Raw genomic sequence first — 17,113 nt, 5'->3', positions numbered from 1 at the left:
CTGTTTAAAACCTCCTTTGAAATGTGTGAAAATTAACAATGAATATTTCATAGTATTTGCTGAGCAAAACTAAAGTTTATTATATTTATAAAGCCACCTAAATTGCTATATATGAGTTTATGTGTTGAGTCAAATTTTGCACTATTTTACCACATGTTTATCTAAGTAAGTAGCTTTTTCAGATAAACATACATAAAAAATGGCAAATCTATCACTAATTTTTTCACCAAACATTTTTGCCTGGGATCCAAGTTTCCTTTATTATACTCAAATGTGTAATTGTGTGTGTGTGTGTGTGTGTGTGTATACACAAAAGAGATAATGTGGTACTTTGGCATATAATTAGGTTGTTTGAGAGTAGGTTTGTATAAATCTTGATGAGCAATAAAATCATAGTATATGCACACCCCACATGTTACTGCTGGTGCAAAAAAGTAGAGCTAATGAAAAGGAAATGGGTACAGTAAAAAAAATTAAATTCCATAAAGACAGTTAGGTATCTATATACGTAATTTAACTAGCTGTAGTAGTATATAAAAAATGTTAGAAAGAGAATTGAAACAAGAAAGTTAAAATTACAGAAACTGAGTTACTTAAACTTTAAAAACTTCTATCCCTACTTTGGCAAATCCATACCTCCTTGTCTTTATAAAATGTAAACATATTTTAGTTATACTAGTGGTAAATAGTGTTCATACTATTTACTTTAGCAAACAAAAATACAAGTTTGGTACCATATTTTAAACTGCTAAATATAAGAATAAAAATACAAAAAAGGTCCAAGCACTGACTTCTGAGGCACTCCATTAGTAACAAGTGTCCAAATCAATGTTCTTTAAGAGCTGGACAATTAGTGTAATTTGTTAGTTATTTATTTTCACGTGGGACTTGGATAAGTGGAATGATCAGAAGCACTGATTTTGATTCAGTCATTTATTTTCATGAATCATTGATTAACCCTGAATTAAGCAAAAACAGTGATAACTCGTGATGAAATCATTTGATTACTTAAATAGTTGGAATATTCAGAAATAAAAGTCAATGATAGACTCAAATAGTTGATATAATCCGTTACTTATGAGTATTAATTACACTGATTTGTCTTGTAAAATAATCAGTTGATGTCATGAACTAATCAACTAGCATACAACTACTCAATATTTATTCTTGCAATCAAAGCTAATACTTTTAAAATCCTGGTGTCATTTAAACTTATTGCTGTATGGCTAGACTTAGAGTAAGGAAAAAGAAGCTTATCACAGTTTAAGAACTGTGTAAATGAAGGTTAAGTTCCCAGCATGCACAACCAAACTACTACCACGCTTCAAAGGTAACTTTGCAATGTGCACATGCTGTTCTAAATAATTTTTTAAAATTAAAATTCTCTTTTCTAATCTACTATGTTCCTAATTTGTATATATACTTTTGTAACACTAATTAAAACATATACATAAAAAAAACAATAAATTTAGTATTTTCATATAGGCTGTTCTACTTCTTGAATTTTTGTTTTTGAAGTTTCAGCAAAACATAACCTTTATAGCAGGTTTGTTGATAATTGCCCAGATAGTCTGTTAATACAGAAATGAAACTGATCAGAATCTAGTGTCCAAAGTCATCTTTAGATCCTTACTTTTTTATAAATAGAGATCACACTGTCAATCTTCTGATTATCAGGTTTTCTCAATGTCAAGATATTTTTAAAAAATTATAAAAGTTCCTGCTGATTCTTTTTAATGTTCTTCAAGATTTTAGAATAAATCTTGTCATTTCTATGAATTTTATTCTGGAAGTTTTTCAAACCTTTCTAAAATAACTTTTTACAGTAATAGAGCTTAAAGAAAATTTTAAAATCCTAGATTGTCTAGTTTGTTACCTTTTCTCCATCTTCATCAGTAAGAACATGAACTCTAGGCTATTATAAATCTATCATTTTCTTTTTTATTTAGTTGTGCCATTATTATTTTTCCAAAAGTGGATTTTACACTTGCCAATGACAAGGATATTCCCTAAACCTTTTGGAAATTATCTAACCCAGTGATCTTAAGACATAACTCTCTTTATATTTTTCACAGTCTATAAATACTTGAACATTGAGTAATATGATAGTTTTGATTATTGTGTTCAAAACAACAAAAAGCCTTCACGATGTCAGACTGGTGACAACTGATGAGCAATTGCTGTGCTGTAACATAAAACATGGAAATAGTTAATAGCCAAGTTCAAATAATTATTCCAAACACTAGCTGAACAAACCCAAAAATAAAGCTACAAGGAATATTAACAGTGTTATTTGGAAATTTCTGTCTTTGTTTTATAAATCCAGCATTAAATCTAATCCTATTTAAAACTAGAAAATATAAATAGAAAAACTATATCAGTTGTCAAGAATAAAAAAAAAATATTACCAAACTCAAAATTGAATAAACTTAACTGAAGCATTTTGAAGAGTCTAAAGTAAGTCTTTGTAGAAATTATCTTAAACAAAATTATATATCTTAGTAAATAAGATCAAGTCTATAATCAAACTTGTTTCCATAGGATAGAAATTTGCAAATACTGTTTACATTTAATAAAAACCATTAAAGATATAATCATTGCTGCAGTGCAAGTCAGAGAAAGAAAGTGCATTTGCATATTACAAAAGTAATAATCTAGTGTATCTATCATATAAATGTGTGATCATCATGTGTGAAAGTTCAGATAGTTTCTAAGAGCATTTAGCAGTATCATAAAAGACCAATTTTATCAGAAAACATTGAGGAAAATTGGTAGTTTGGGCCCTCAGCTTGTAATCTGTGAATTGCATGATTGAAGCCTGTCAGAGAAAATATCCCTTTAGTATTGGGTATTTATTGTGTGATGGTCAATCCTACTGTCTGTTTATTAAACATCAACACAAGATTTGGTGGTATTGACTATATGCCTTCTCTTATAGTCTGTTACTGCAAAATTAGGAATGTCTTGTGGAGATACCCTTTGGGTACTTAAACTCAAGATTCAACAAATACATTTTGGGAAATTATTTTTAAATTACATAGCCAACAGAAATGAAAAAAAAAAAAGAGTTAAATAACTACTGAGTCATGCATACACCAAATTCTGAGTTAACAAGTATTGTTCATTATTCTTCTGTTTTCCTTGCTGCAAGTACTAATCATCCTAATTCCTGATTCTCAACTTCAGTTTTCTAAAATCCTTGAGCCAAATGAATCATTGCCTCCACTTGCTAATCTTACTTTAGTTTTTAACCATCAAAGCTTTTCAACCTTCCTTCTGATCTAACTACATGCCCCTATGATCATATTTTTTGCTCATATATCTGAAGAATTATCTTTGCATGTTCCATTGCTTTGATTTTTATTTCTTTGTAAGTAAAATGGGAAAATGTAAAATAATTTAACTAATTAAAAAAAATAACAGTATTTCAAAGTCAAATTATGCAACTAAACATAATATGTCAAAAACTGTACAGTCAAATACAAATAGTGATGCTAAAAAAATATTACAATTTCAAATATGGATTGGTAAGAAATCAAAGCTTCATTGTTTTGATGAAATAAATTAGATAAGGTGAGGTTCTGGTAAGTCTGTTTTCTAAATAATATGGCAAACAAAAATCATCAGCTCCAAAGAAGCAGCAAGAAAGTATTAAATAATAGTATGTTACGTGGAAAAAATTTAATATCCAGTAATATAAAAATGGGATAATACATTGTGTCCCATACTCATCACAGTTCAAGAAAAAAACAAAGTATTCATATATAAATGTATACACAACTTCAAAAAAATAAAGGGACCATTTGAGTGATGAAGGATGCCTTAACTCAGTCTTCTTAAGCAGAAAACTGGTCATTTTTTCTATATATATTTCAAATATTCATCAACTTTTTTCTTAAAAATTCTAAAAAGTTGCAAGATTCATCATCTGTTGGAGAAATGAAAATATAATGCCTCAATATTGTCATTTCCTATAATATCAAATATTTCAATAAGATAACCTCTGACCATTTTCAAAAATAACAATTTAAGAGATTTTAGTCTATTTTTGAAATGTAGAATAGTTAACATATTGTTAAACATCTTTCTGTACTGTCAGTCTTTTGTTAATTGAATATAGTAATGTGACAACCCATTCATCCCCAGAATTTACCTTAGCAGCCGTACTCTGAACCATCTCAAACACCTTGATGTTCTTTGTCAGTGATTTCTTTAGTGTTGGAATTGTATACCATATTGCAATGAAGCTTTTGTACATAAAATGAAATTAATACTTGATTTTTAAAATGTTGCTTGAACAATCTACTTTTTCTTGCTTTCATGTAAAACTTGTAAAACATGTTATTGTCTTTAAATAATATTAAAAAATTGATAAAACTAACTACATTCTAACAATGAAAAAGATCAGTTGATATGTAATTGTTTTTTATCTTAAACATATTAATGTGCCATGGCAAATATGGTATGACTTAGAGCTTGAAGATAGAGTTAATCCATATAAATAATTTACTTTAATTCTTAACACTTTTAATTAGAAGAGAAATTTTAAACTATTAATAATGGTAAATACACACTAATAGCAGGACATTTCACAAAGTGCAGTTACTTACTGTTTTGTAACCTTAAGATACAAAAATGATAACAGTACTTGTTTCAGAAGGAGGAACTGTAGCTATGTTTGGCAAAAAAATTTAAATTGTCACTGTTTTAATATTAAAAAATAGAAACTGTTTATAAAGACAGAACTGAGGAAATTGTAGTTACCTTCACTGTTGCTTCAAAGGCCCAGTATTTTTTCACCGATGGCATCAACAATAATTGAGCAGAAAGAATGGTACTTTTTCTTTTTGAGAGAATAAACAGTATCATTTTTATCAGTGCTATTGTTATTATTTTGTTACTATTTTGAGTGTGCAGTTTTTTCTCATTTTGCATTATTATTGATGCCATTTTTCTTTCTGGTTTCAAAAACCTAAGGAAAAAAACCAAGTTTCATCCTTTACAATGATTTTTAAATATCATATTTTTCTCTTGTGAAAGGTGACACATCTGGTTTGTGGGAAGTGTATTATCTCTGCAGTTACTTTCCGTACAATCAAGGCATCTTTATATACATTTACAATTTAGAAAGTCAAGTTGAAAATTTGAGTGCTTAAATCATTTTAGTTTGAAAAATTGAAGTTGCAGTCATTGTAAGTATAATTTTTAACAGTATTTTTAAACAAGAAAAGTAAGTACTTTTTTTCATACCTAAAACATCTTACAGTAGTTGGATTATAATTTGGGAAGTTAGTACTTTTAGTATTGAAAAAAGTAATAATTATGGGCTGTTAATCTTCTTAAAACTTTTGACATGTGATTTGGATGTTTATTTTTTTCATTTGTGTGAAGAAAAAAAATTTACATTTCAGACTTTAGTGTGTAATGAAATTTAAATGTACACCTTAAAATATATTCTTATTCCTGCACAAAAAAGATTAACCAAGAAAGTGGTTTGTTTTTATGATAGAATAATTTCAAGCATTTGTTAAGGAGATTAATGAATTAAAAAAAGTTAATTTTCTAAAAGTGAAAATCTGGGAGTTTCTTTTGTTTTACTTTTCCCGTGGTGATAATCACTTTGAAGGAGCAAATACAAGAATGTCAATTGAGGAAGCAGAAAAATATCTCTGCAGTAGTTTTACTTAAAAGTGAGTTTTTAATTACAAATATGTGTGTGTATAAGTGTGTGTGTGTATATATATATATTACATGCATGCATGCACATATTCTTGTATGTAATTTTGTAACAATTTCTTTTTCTTAAGTTTATCACTATGTAAAGAATTTATTTTGTCATATTTCAGGTCAGAATTGTTAGTTATAATTATGGATCAGGATGGTATAAGGCCTTGCAGAGATGACATTAGTGCAAAATTTTTAAGGGGAAGAAATAGAACAGATGAAGCTGAAGAAGTGAGTGATGAAGATAGTAGTTCTGAGTCTGGGGAAGGAGAAGCTACATCTAATGAGAGTGGTACTGAAAATCAATCACAAAGTGAAGATAGTCAGAACACCCATGGTTCTGACTATTCTCAAGAAAGAAAACCAAAGGATAATCTAGAAGAAAATTCAAAAGTTAGATGTGAATGGAAAAGAGATTACAAAAGCAGTTCTCTTGAAGAGCAGGATATGTGTACTGGAAATAAATCCCTTAAAAATGATAAACAGGGTGAAAAGTTGTTTTCAGGCAGTTACTCTTGGAATGAAAAGGACTTGTGTGTGTCAAAAGATGCAAAAGGAACTAAAAAGTTAGATCATGGTACTCTGATTCATATATCAAGAAAGAAAAAAGATGAAAATCTCAAAGCAAAAATAATAGAAATAAATATCCCAGAAGGAGAATTGGACTTTGAGGAGGAAATACATGAAGAAGATGATGGTGAGACAGATAATGAAGCTTCCAAAGAAGTAACTAATGTTGAAAATAAAAATGATGTAAGTGTAAAACATTAAAAAAACAAAATGTGATCACATTTTATGAACAGTATGAGAAGTTATTTTTCCAAAATAATAAGTCACCTCTGCACATAGATTGCTAATCTTTCTCTTATGTGTGCTTAAGAGATTTGCATGCCACTAGCTTTGAAGCAATGCCCACCTAAATCAGTGTGTTTTCACATAAACTGGACTGGTTCATGATGATGTCATCATGTGACAGAACCACTCCACTAATGGGAGGATAACACAACCTCTGTGTGCAGTAACTCCCTCTGTCCACTTGCATTGATGGTAACTTCTATTGAATAAACATATTTAAATTTCTCATCTAAGTTCAATTTGTTCAAATTTGCATTGTTAGAGGAACTGTGTTTTTCATTTTATTTGACTTTTGTTATAAGAGCTTTAATTTTTCATCATGAATTCTTAAATGATGGTGACTTATACTGCACCCTTATGGGGGTTATTAACTGTCAGGAATGTTATAGCCATTTTCCAACATGATGTTGATTACTACTTGCTCACTAGGCTTCCTACTGCCATCTTTTTGACCAAAATTATTTCTACTCAATCAAGAATGATCTGTTGGAGTATCACTTTAACTTGGTTTGCTTTATGTGGTGTTTTACTCTTTGTGAAACGACCTCAACCTTCCACTCTCTTTATGGATTTTATTCTCAGGTATGTTCCTTTTCTTATGTTTGCCTGTGTTCCTTATTATTCCTCATTTTTTACCTCATGACCTACAATTCTTAGGGTTTATCTCATCTTTCCTACTTGTTATTAGAATTCATAGTATAACTTTTATTTCTTTAATAGCTCTTCTCTCAAACACAAATGCCTTGTCACCTTACATTCTTGGCTCCTTTTGTCCTGATATATAAATTGTCTTCCTTTCTTTTTCTCATTTCCCTATCTTTGGTTTTTAATTGGCCAGCCTAGGAGTTGGTCTCTCTCCTTCTATTTTGTTTTCTGTTTCCTCACTTCTGTATTTCTGTTTTTTTCTCACTACCTTTCTGTATTTCTTCTCTTAACTTTGCCTTTCATCAGAAGCACTTTGCCATGTTTCAGATGGGATTTCAGTAAACTTTTATTTCCATCTCTTAGCCACCTTAGCTTGTTCCACTTCTGCTCTGTCCCTCCTTACTTTGATCACCCACTTTTGGAACTTATTGGGTTGAGCACAGTTCCTCTTTATTTTACTCTTTACTTCATCTTGTGTACATGCTATTTGTCAGTCTCCCTTTCTTCACCATGATGTCTTCTGTTGTATTCATTTCTTCCTGGTGACCTGCACTGATGTCATATGGCTTCTGTGCTTGTTACCTTCTCCAGTTTTTCTTCTTTTTGAAATTGCCCGTTACTCCTATTCTTTGTATGAATAAACATACCCTTAATCTTCCCATTACAGGTTCCAGGCCTTTCCCTTTTTATCATCCTTCCTTTGTGAGAAGTCTACCTCTTTTCTTGTCAATGAGTATCTGACATGTACAATCCTGTATGTACCTGTCTCTTCCTCTTCTCTTGCTTTTTGGTCTAATTTTCTGCCTACAGATGGTTTTCATTTCTCCACCTTAATCTTGCTTCTTGTCCAATTTCTTCTTCTGATCCTGTCTATGGTCTTTTTACACCCAGTCTGCAGTTGGCCATGGTTGATGTGTTGGACACTTCTCTCCATCACTTTTGACCCATCTTCTATATATTTCTTATGTTCCATCCATTACTTTTGCATCTTTCCTTTCATATTGAATCAATTGTTTTTGTAATCATTGGTTATGTGAGGGCCTTCACTTGTTACATTCATGGCCCATGGTTAGGAATACTTTTCTTAGATGATTAACTTCTGTTGGCCTATTCTCAGATAGTCTCCTCTTGCTACACCCCATTTTCTTTTTTTGGAGGCTACTTATTTGAATAGGGAACTTTTTCTCACACCTGCTCAATATTATATACAGGGTGTCCCAAAATAACGTTTACACTCTTTGGATCATTATAACTTGCCTTGTTTATTGATTTTAACAATGAAACAAGATACGTATGATAGCCAAAGGATTTATTCAAAGATTTAATACTGAAATCAAGAGAAAAAATAACAAATACAATTCTTCCCAAGGAAAACTCTTCTTGGTTGAAATTGTAAAATGTCACAAATTGCTTCCTTCACTTCAGGTGTTCAAACTGAAATCCGTTCTGCTTCAGACACATCTCGTAACGGGAAGAAATGGAAGTGCACACATCAAGCACCATCTCATCTGGTATTAAAGCACATTGTTCTACAATTGCAACTCTCAATTCGTCAATTGTTGCCCTTTTTGTGCTGTAAACTTTGTCTTTCAGAAACTCTCACAAAAAGAAATCCATGGGTGTCAAATCTGATGATAGGAAATTCTACACTTCCTCTTCGTCCAATCTATCTGTCTGGCATAGATGCATCCAGATAAGCTTTCACGTTGCGATGAAAGTGGGGAGGAGTGCCATCCTGCTGGAAGAAACGCTCTTCTTCTCCAAATTGTTCTTGGATGCGTGGCATGGCAAACTCTTGTAGCGTGTTGAGATAATTCAATCCTGTTATGGTGTCTTGGAAAAAAGAATGGTCCGATGAGTCCCCTAGCAGACAGACCACACCACACAATCACTCCAGGCAAATTCAAGTGATGTTCCTCTGTCACATGTGGATTATCTGTTGCCCAGTAGGTGCAGTTGTGTCGATTTATTGAGCCATTCAGTTTAAACGTTGCTTCGTCACTCCAAACAATTTTGAGTGGAAATTCATCATCGTCTGCACATCTAGCAAGATGCCATTCACACAACTCAACCCTTCGATCAGGGTCAACTTCATTCAGAGCGTAAACAAGCGATGGGATGAAACTTTTGAATTCGGAACGCTTCAAAATGCGATGAACGCTGGATTTAGGGATACCTGTTTCACGAGACAGTTGGCGCACTGATTTTCTTGGAGAATTCAGAACATTATCAATGACCTCTTGCTCTCTTGTTGGGCTTGTTGATGATCTTTTTCGACCAGAGCGATCCTTTCTCATATGGTAGAGAGTTCCATGTTCATCAAACTTGACGATGATGCGTGAAATGCTGGGGCGAGATGGCGCATCCATATGGAACTTTCTAGTAAAACGTCTTTGCACTTCAGCTTTGTTTTCGACTTTCCAAAAAAGTTTTGAGAATGAATATTTTGTGCTCGATTGTAAGCTGATTATCCGCCATCCTTGGACACAAGTCAAATCTGAAACAAAAGAAACGGTTTATTAGCTATACACAGTCAAAGAGTGTAAACGTTATTTTGGGACACTCTGTACTTTTGAACAAGCTATGGCATGCATCTGGGAACCAGGTTTACTTTCTTGGCTTCCATTGTCCTCATTCATGAGTCTCTCCTCTCCTTTAGGAATTATTGTGGTGACTGGTACTTGCTTATACTTCCTCTGACATTCCCTTACCATCTTTCAAACTGGATCTCTTTCTTCACTTGTGCCTCCCTCTCTTAACAAGGCCAGGACTTCTGGCATTTGGTAATTTGACAACATTCACTCCACATCTAGATGCTTGATGTTCTTAATGTTTTTCTTGCATATTCCCCTTTCCTATCCATACTGGGGGATCAATTAATCATTTTTCACTATGCCAATTCCATGGTTGTTTCATTCATCAGCAACCCAAGAGGTACTCATTTCTGGACCTTTTGTTTTTAGGCATTAAACATGCACTTCTGTGCCAATTCACATTGTGTTTGGTGTATTTCTTATCACTTGCTTGAAATTTAGAAACTGGTAGAAGGCTAACTTTCTCAGCTTGTCTGCAGTCTACCAGTACAGTGGTCTTTACACCTCCAGGCCTTTCATAGGATTTGCTCTTGATTGGCCTTATCTCTTATGGATGCTTTTGATGCCCATCTATACTTCAGACTTCCTCTCTCCTGGTCTCCCATCAGTATGGATTCCTGTATGTGGTGAGGGGACCTCCCATGGAAGGTTCTGCTCTTTTAGTTTACCTCCTCTGGGATCTAAACATCGACCCACGTATTTTCTGTGCGTGGTGACCTATGAAAGGGAAGAGAGGACTCTGGTGGTTGAGGAGTCCAACCCTAGCAATCCACTTTGGCCTTGAATTCCTATAGATGGGCAGCCTTGGGGTGACCTCCCAGGTTCAGCTGGCTGGCCCACTTGGATGTTCTTAACAGGTGTTGTGGACATTGTATCTGATGTTGGTGATTCAGTACAGTGCTCATGAAACCCTGGCATTGCTGCAGTGTCCTTGTTTGGCATTGTAGGGCTCCATGGTGGGTGGGATCAGTGGACACTGAAATATTCCTTTTTTATTATGGATTCTCCAAATAAAAACTGAAATAAAATAGTGAAAAACAGTCCATAGGTAAATGACCACGTCTTGAAGATTCTGAGTAGCAATCTTCAACATCTGTAACACCTATATCTCATTTTATTATATTACATTCTCTTTCAGACAAACCTTTAGGGCAAATGTCTTCATTTTTTATTCAGAAGGTACGAGACAGATTTGATGGCTCTCCTAAGTCAGTCAAAAAGCTTCACTTTCTTGACATATTGGTGGAAACATCTACATCTAAACACAGCAAACTCCTCTTATATTCAAAGGCGATTGGTGATATACCTATTGATGATACTCCCCATGTGACTTTGAATTTGTCATGAGGATTTATTCTTGAGAGGAATTTAAAGAACATTCCCAAGTCAGCTATTCTGGTTTCTCCACCCAAGGAGTTTCTGCGGTGAGTTGTGTCTCCACTCCCAAAGATGGAATTATGGTGCCAACCAGTGTCATCATTTTAACATTAACATCACTATATCCATCTGCTACCATCAGGGCAGCTTATCTTAATTGCAAGGTATGGCCATATATTCCAAACCCTCTCAGATGTTTTCAGTGTCAGTGGTTTGGTCACTTGAAGACATCGAGTCATGGTTCCTTGATGTGTACTCATTGCAGTGGCAAGGACCACGATGCTTATGAGTGTGAAACAGACCTTCGTTGTTTTAATTGTAATGGCTCTCGCCCATTCTACTTTTGTTTTTGCCTTAAGTGGTTGGAAGGGAAAGAGGTGTAGTGTTTGAAAACAATTGAAAACATTACTTACCCTGAGGCTAGAAAGTTATTGTTCACCACTTCTTGGACATATGCTGCTGCACTTGGTTCTGCGATTACAATGGGAGTGCAGATGGATCTATCCGTGCCTCTGAAAGAATCATTCTCAAACCATATTAAAAGTCTTTTGACTTCCATGGTTAAGAAAGTTGATGAATCAACATCAACACCCATCTCTGTTTTTAACATTCATTCCAGCAAACTTCAAGATCCACTTCCTTTGGATCTGGGTAATAACATTGCCTTCGGTAAATCTTCTTCTCCTACCCCAAGATGCAAAATGATCATTTGTTGAAGCCCTCAATTGCTGGAATCCTCTTCCAATGACAGAGACCTGCCCAATCGACCCAGGGCTGGATCCATGGAGATCGATAGACCTCCCTCGAACAAAGACAATAAAGAAAAAGGTGTGGTTATAATCAGAATGGTTCTCTGTGCAATTCACCTACACCTGATAAAGTGGAAATATTGAGGTTTACATTCAAATCTGGATGGCATCAAAGCACTAATTGTTTCCTACCATCCTGTATGTCGTTCCTTACAAGAAACATTTCTGAAAACTGCCAATACAGTCACATTTCAGCAGTTTTCTTTCTGCAGAAATGACAGGCTGTGTGATGGATGAGTGCACGGAGGGGTGACTCTGTTGGTTGATTATCATGTGCCCATCCTGTCTTTGCCACTTGACACACCCTTAGAGGCTGTAGTTATCCGTGTTTCCTCGGGTCATATCATTACTGTTTGTTCTCTCTATCTGTTGCCCAGAGAGACCTATGATCAATCAGCCCTTGATGCTCTCATTGAACAGTTGCTCTCTCCCTTCTTAATCCTGAGTGACTTTAATGGACATAATCCTCTCTAGGGAGGTACTGATATTGATTGGAGGGGATTGTTCTGTAGAGCATATGCTCTCTGATCACAGCCTTTTTCTTTTCAACACTGATTCTTGTACTTATTTTCATGCACCTACTTAGTCCTTTACTGCTATTAATCTCTCATTTTCTTCCCCTTCATTATTCTCCCACTTTTAATGGAGGGTTGACAGTAACCCACGAGTCAGTGATCATTTTCAGAGAGACTGGCCCTCTTTCACTGCTCTCGCAGAACTTGATCCTGTCATTGCTGTAAGCCATTTTCTTTTCAACACTGATTCTTGTACTTATTTTCATGCACCTACTTAGTCCTTTACTGCTATTAATCTCTCATTTTCTTCCCCTTCATTATTCTCCCACTTTTAATGGAGGGTTGACAATAACCCATGAGTCAGTGATCATTTTCAGAGAGACTGGCCCTCTTTCACTGCTCTCGGAGAACTTGATCCTGTCATTGCTGTAAGCCATCACTGGACGACTAGATAGCAGCAGTGACTGACTGTATTATACAGATAGTTGCTAAATGAATTTCTGAAACCTTGACACATTTTCCACAATATCCTTGTCCGTGGTGGAATCCTGCCCGCCACATGGCACAGAAGGCTCAAAAACAGGCCTGGGATACTTTTCATAGGTATCCCACACTCTTGTATTGCATCACTTTCCAGCAGGCCCATGCACAAGCTTGGCAGATAAGATGTTAGAGCCAGGAGGAATCTTGGATTAAGTTCACAACCACCATCTCTTCTATGACCAGTTCCAAAGTCATATAGAACAAGATTTAAAAGTTTAGTGGGCAGTTCAAATGTGTCCCCCTTTTGATCTTGCTCTCTGATGGCCAGGAAGTAGCCGATACTCTCAGTGAAAGCTTTTGCTGGGTATCTAGCACTTCTCTTTCATTCTCCATCTTCTTAGCCATCAAGACTTTGGCAGAGCAATCTTCTTTTCTTTTGAACTGTTTGTCTCTATGACTGTAATCGCCCCTTTACACTGGTGAAATTCAAACTGGCCCTTCATCGGATGGACCTGATGATATATACTGTGAGATACTGCACCATCTATCTCCTGCTTCTCTTGCTATTATTCTGATTGTTTTGAATCAGAATCTGCCAGGAGAATATTTTTCCTGGTGCCTGGTACCAGGCTATTGTCCTATTTTTCTCCAAGCCTGGGAAGGATCCCATGATTTCTTCAAACTTCTGTCCAATTGCTTTGACGAGCTGTTTCTAAGACCTTAGAAAGGATGGTTAATGCTTGTTTTGTTTGCTTCTAAAAATCAAACAACCTCCTTTCACCCACCCAGTGTGGGTTCCAATGACAGCACTCCACCATGGACTACCTGATTCAACTTGAAGCCTTTCTCAGATGACAACATTTTGTATCAATATACTTTGACCTTGAGTAGGCTTATCATACTATATGGAGGTATGGCATTTTGCGCAACCTACACTTGTGTGGGTTATGTGGTCATTTGCCCATTATTATTGAACTGTGTTTTGTGTGTCACATTTTTCAGTATATAGAGATTGATGCCATCACTGAACAACTCTTTCTCACTGTTGCAAACAGGCTCTACGTCAGTGACTTTCACATGTCATGTCAGTTGTCAAACATGAGGTATATTGAGCAGCAGCTACACACTGCCCTCAATCATTTACTGAAGTGGACCACAGCAAATGGTTTTAACTTCTCTTTCTAAAACTATTTGCATGCACTTTTGCCCCCAACAAGGTTTTTACCGTGATCCTGAACTCCACATCAGTGAAGTTGTGCTACCTTTGGTCTTTGAGTCAAAGTTTTTGGGGCTTATCTTTAACCATAAGCTGACCTTTATGCCACACATCAAGAAGCTATGAGTCAAATGAACATCCATTGTGTCCTCTTCTTCACCACTTGGGGAGCAGATCAATGTTCTGTGCTAAAGATATATTTGATCTTATTTGATCAAAACTAGATTATGGGTCACTGGTCTATGGCTCTGTCAGGACCTAGGCCATGAAAATGTTGGACCCCATTCATCATCAAGGACTTCAGCTCTGCAGTGGGGCTTTGTGCACTTTCCCAGTCAGGAGCTTGTACTTAGAGTCTCATGATCTCCTTTACACCTCTGCTGTTTGCAACTGTCTTTACTATGTACTTCGAAACTTCATTCCTTACCAAAGCATTCCACCAGGGGTTGTTTTTCCCTTTCTCGGTGGGCCATACTTTTTCAGAACAGACGATCTGCCATTCTTTCTTTTCACCTTCGTGTCCAGCCACAGTTGGATGAATTGGTTCTGTCCTTGGATAACATTGCTGTATCCACTGGTCAGCCCATCCTGCTATGGCTTATTACAGTCCCCAAATCTGACCTATCTTTAAGTCATCTGAGAAAAGCAGACACTTCCAATTGGAAATACTGTCTGTTATTTACTGAACATCTTTCGAACCATCCTTCCATTCCTATTTATCCAGATGGTTTGAAATCAGGTGACTGTGTGGGCTCTGCCATGGTTTGTTGTGGTTCAGTGGTTGTGCGCAGAATTCCCTCTACAGCTTCTGTGTTCACTGCTGAACTGTATGCCATTTCTCTTTAACATCTACTTCTATCCAGTTTTTTTGGATACCGGGCCATGTTGGTATTCGTAGGAACGAGCTCGCTGACACCGTATCTGAATCTGTCTGCTCTGCCTGTTCCATACATGGACTATGAACCTGTATTCGAGGCTTGGCTCCATGCCATTTGGCAATTGACTTGGAGTGACCAACATGAAAACAAACTTTTCCAAATAAAACCCTGTATTGGACTTTGGCCGTCTTGTTTCCATAAGGATCAGAAAGAGAAAGTTATCCTAACTAGACTACATATTGGTAACAGTTTTTTAACTTATCAGTGACATTCCTGATACTGATATTGTGACACTCAGGTCACAATAAGCCACCTCTTATTGTCTTGCCATCATTACGACTTTCAATGACAGCATCATCCCAAGGTTTATCCATAAAGTTGGGCAGTGCTGTTGGTAACAGTGACACTGTCCAGCTTACAAATGTTTTTAGGTTTTTAAAGACCATTAATCTTTTTAATGCTATTTAAGGGTTTAATATATTACTTAGACCTTTTTCTAATGTGATTCCCTTTTAAGAATTAAAGTACATCTAGTTCAATTTGAAATTAGAAAATGGCCATAATGTCAAATAGCTCGAAACCAGGATTGGAAAGGCCAACTTCAGGTGACTAACCCCAATGTTTGAACTTATCCATTAGTGTAATCCTGGCAAGTTATAATTAAATTTTGGTGCAGAAAGTCATTTAAAACTTGTATTACTGTACTTTTTGAAAACAGCCATGATGTCAAATAGCTCGAAACCAGGACAGGAAAGGCCAACTTTAGGTGACTGATGGTGAATTTTAAACTTGCCTGCTAGTTATCCTAGTAGGTTATAATAATTGAGATTATTCTACAGAAAGTCCTATAAAACTTGTATTATTGTACTTTCTTGCTGCTGTAAACTAAATGGATCTTCTTGATGTGGATACTCACAAGCTATTTCACATTTCTTTTCAGTAAATTAATTCCCTTTTTGATTCATATTCTTATATCTCTTCTTTGCTGGCTCTGGGATGAGATCTTTCAGGTGGACATATGGACAACTCTACATACATCCATCTTTCTTTATATACACCATCTGGCTTTTTGATTTTGGCTTCCAACTGTCACCATTATCAATCATCTCACATTATTTGAGGAGAACATGTAAAATAGTTTTTCACAGCTCAATTTCTATGTTGTAGGATCTTGCCAGATGGCTAGTACTACTTCCAAAGTATACTTTTCCAAAATCTGCATTGCAACAGAATAATGCAAAGTGCTTGTACTATCTGCCTTGGTGGTTCTACCAGCGTCCACTTCAAGATGAGGTGTTTTGCAAAATTACTCGATGTATCCTCTTGAGATACATTTACTCAGTTGTCCAATCCAAACCATATCTATTCCATGGACTATATTGGAAAGAGCCAGCATTATGGAAGTGTTCTGCCCACTTTTTTGGCTTGCACTGGCTGTTTTTTTAAATATAGAGTTCGTAGTCACCTCATCTTCAGTAAAAGACTTTTTTGGCTAGTGAGAGTTCTAGACACTTCTCCAGGCTTACCTCATTTTTATCAAATAGATCCTGAGAGATCCTTGTCACTTACCAGCTCCTCGCTGATGGAATAACGGATTGTGGAAAATCCTTAATGATTGGGCATGGCACAATACAGTAAGAAGTGAAATGATAGTGACACTGTCCATGTAGTGTGGATCATCCCTCTAATTAATAACTCATACCACTTATAATTCTCCTCCTGGAGCCAGGGAGTTGAGCACAAAATTGTACAGAGTCATAATATGTAACTGATGTGCCCTACTTCTGCACCCAGAGAGTTGTTCAGTGGAGTTGAAGTGAGCACATATTATTCAGAACATAACTGCATAAATAAAGTACCCTTTTCCTGTGGATGGAATCTCTTTTGTAGGCTTGAGGTGAACACACACTATATGGAACCATATACTACATAACTGAAGTGCTCTCTTCCTGCAGCTGGATTTTATTCTGCAAAGCATACAAGATACAGCCTAAATGTGACCCAACCACACTACACG

The 17,113-nt window shown here is 35.6% G+C and overlaps 1 protein-coding gene across 3 annotated transcripts in view; it reads left to right on the top strand.

Annotated features, from left to right (window-relative positions):
* LOC143257587 (uncharacterized) overlaps positions 1 to 17,113 on the top strand; it is a 55,974-nt gene that overhangs the window by 9,357 nt on the left and 29,504 nt on the right. For all 3 annotated transcript variants that reach the window (XM_076516862.1, XM_076447816.1, XM_076517412.1), the window contains exon 2: positions 5,847 to 6,477. The gene's annotated coding sequence lies outside the window, so the exon portion shown is untranslated. The remainder of the gene's footprint in view (positions 1 to 5,846; positions 6,478 to 17,113) is intronic.

Source organism: Tachypleus tridentatus, chromosome 1, assembly GCF_004210375.1.
Source record: "Tachypleus tridentatus isolate NWPU-2018 chromosome 1, ASM421037v1, whole genome shotgun sequence".
Lineage (NCBI taxonomy): Eukaryota > Metazoa > Arthropoda > Merostomata > Xiphosura > Limulidae > Tachypleus > Tachypleus tridentatus.
This window is presented reverse-complemented; position numbering and strand designations above follow the sequence as displayed.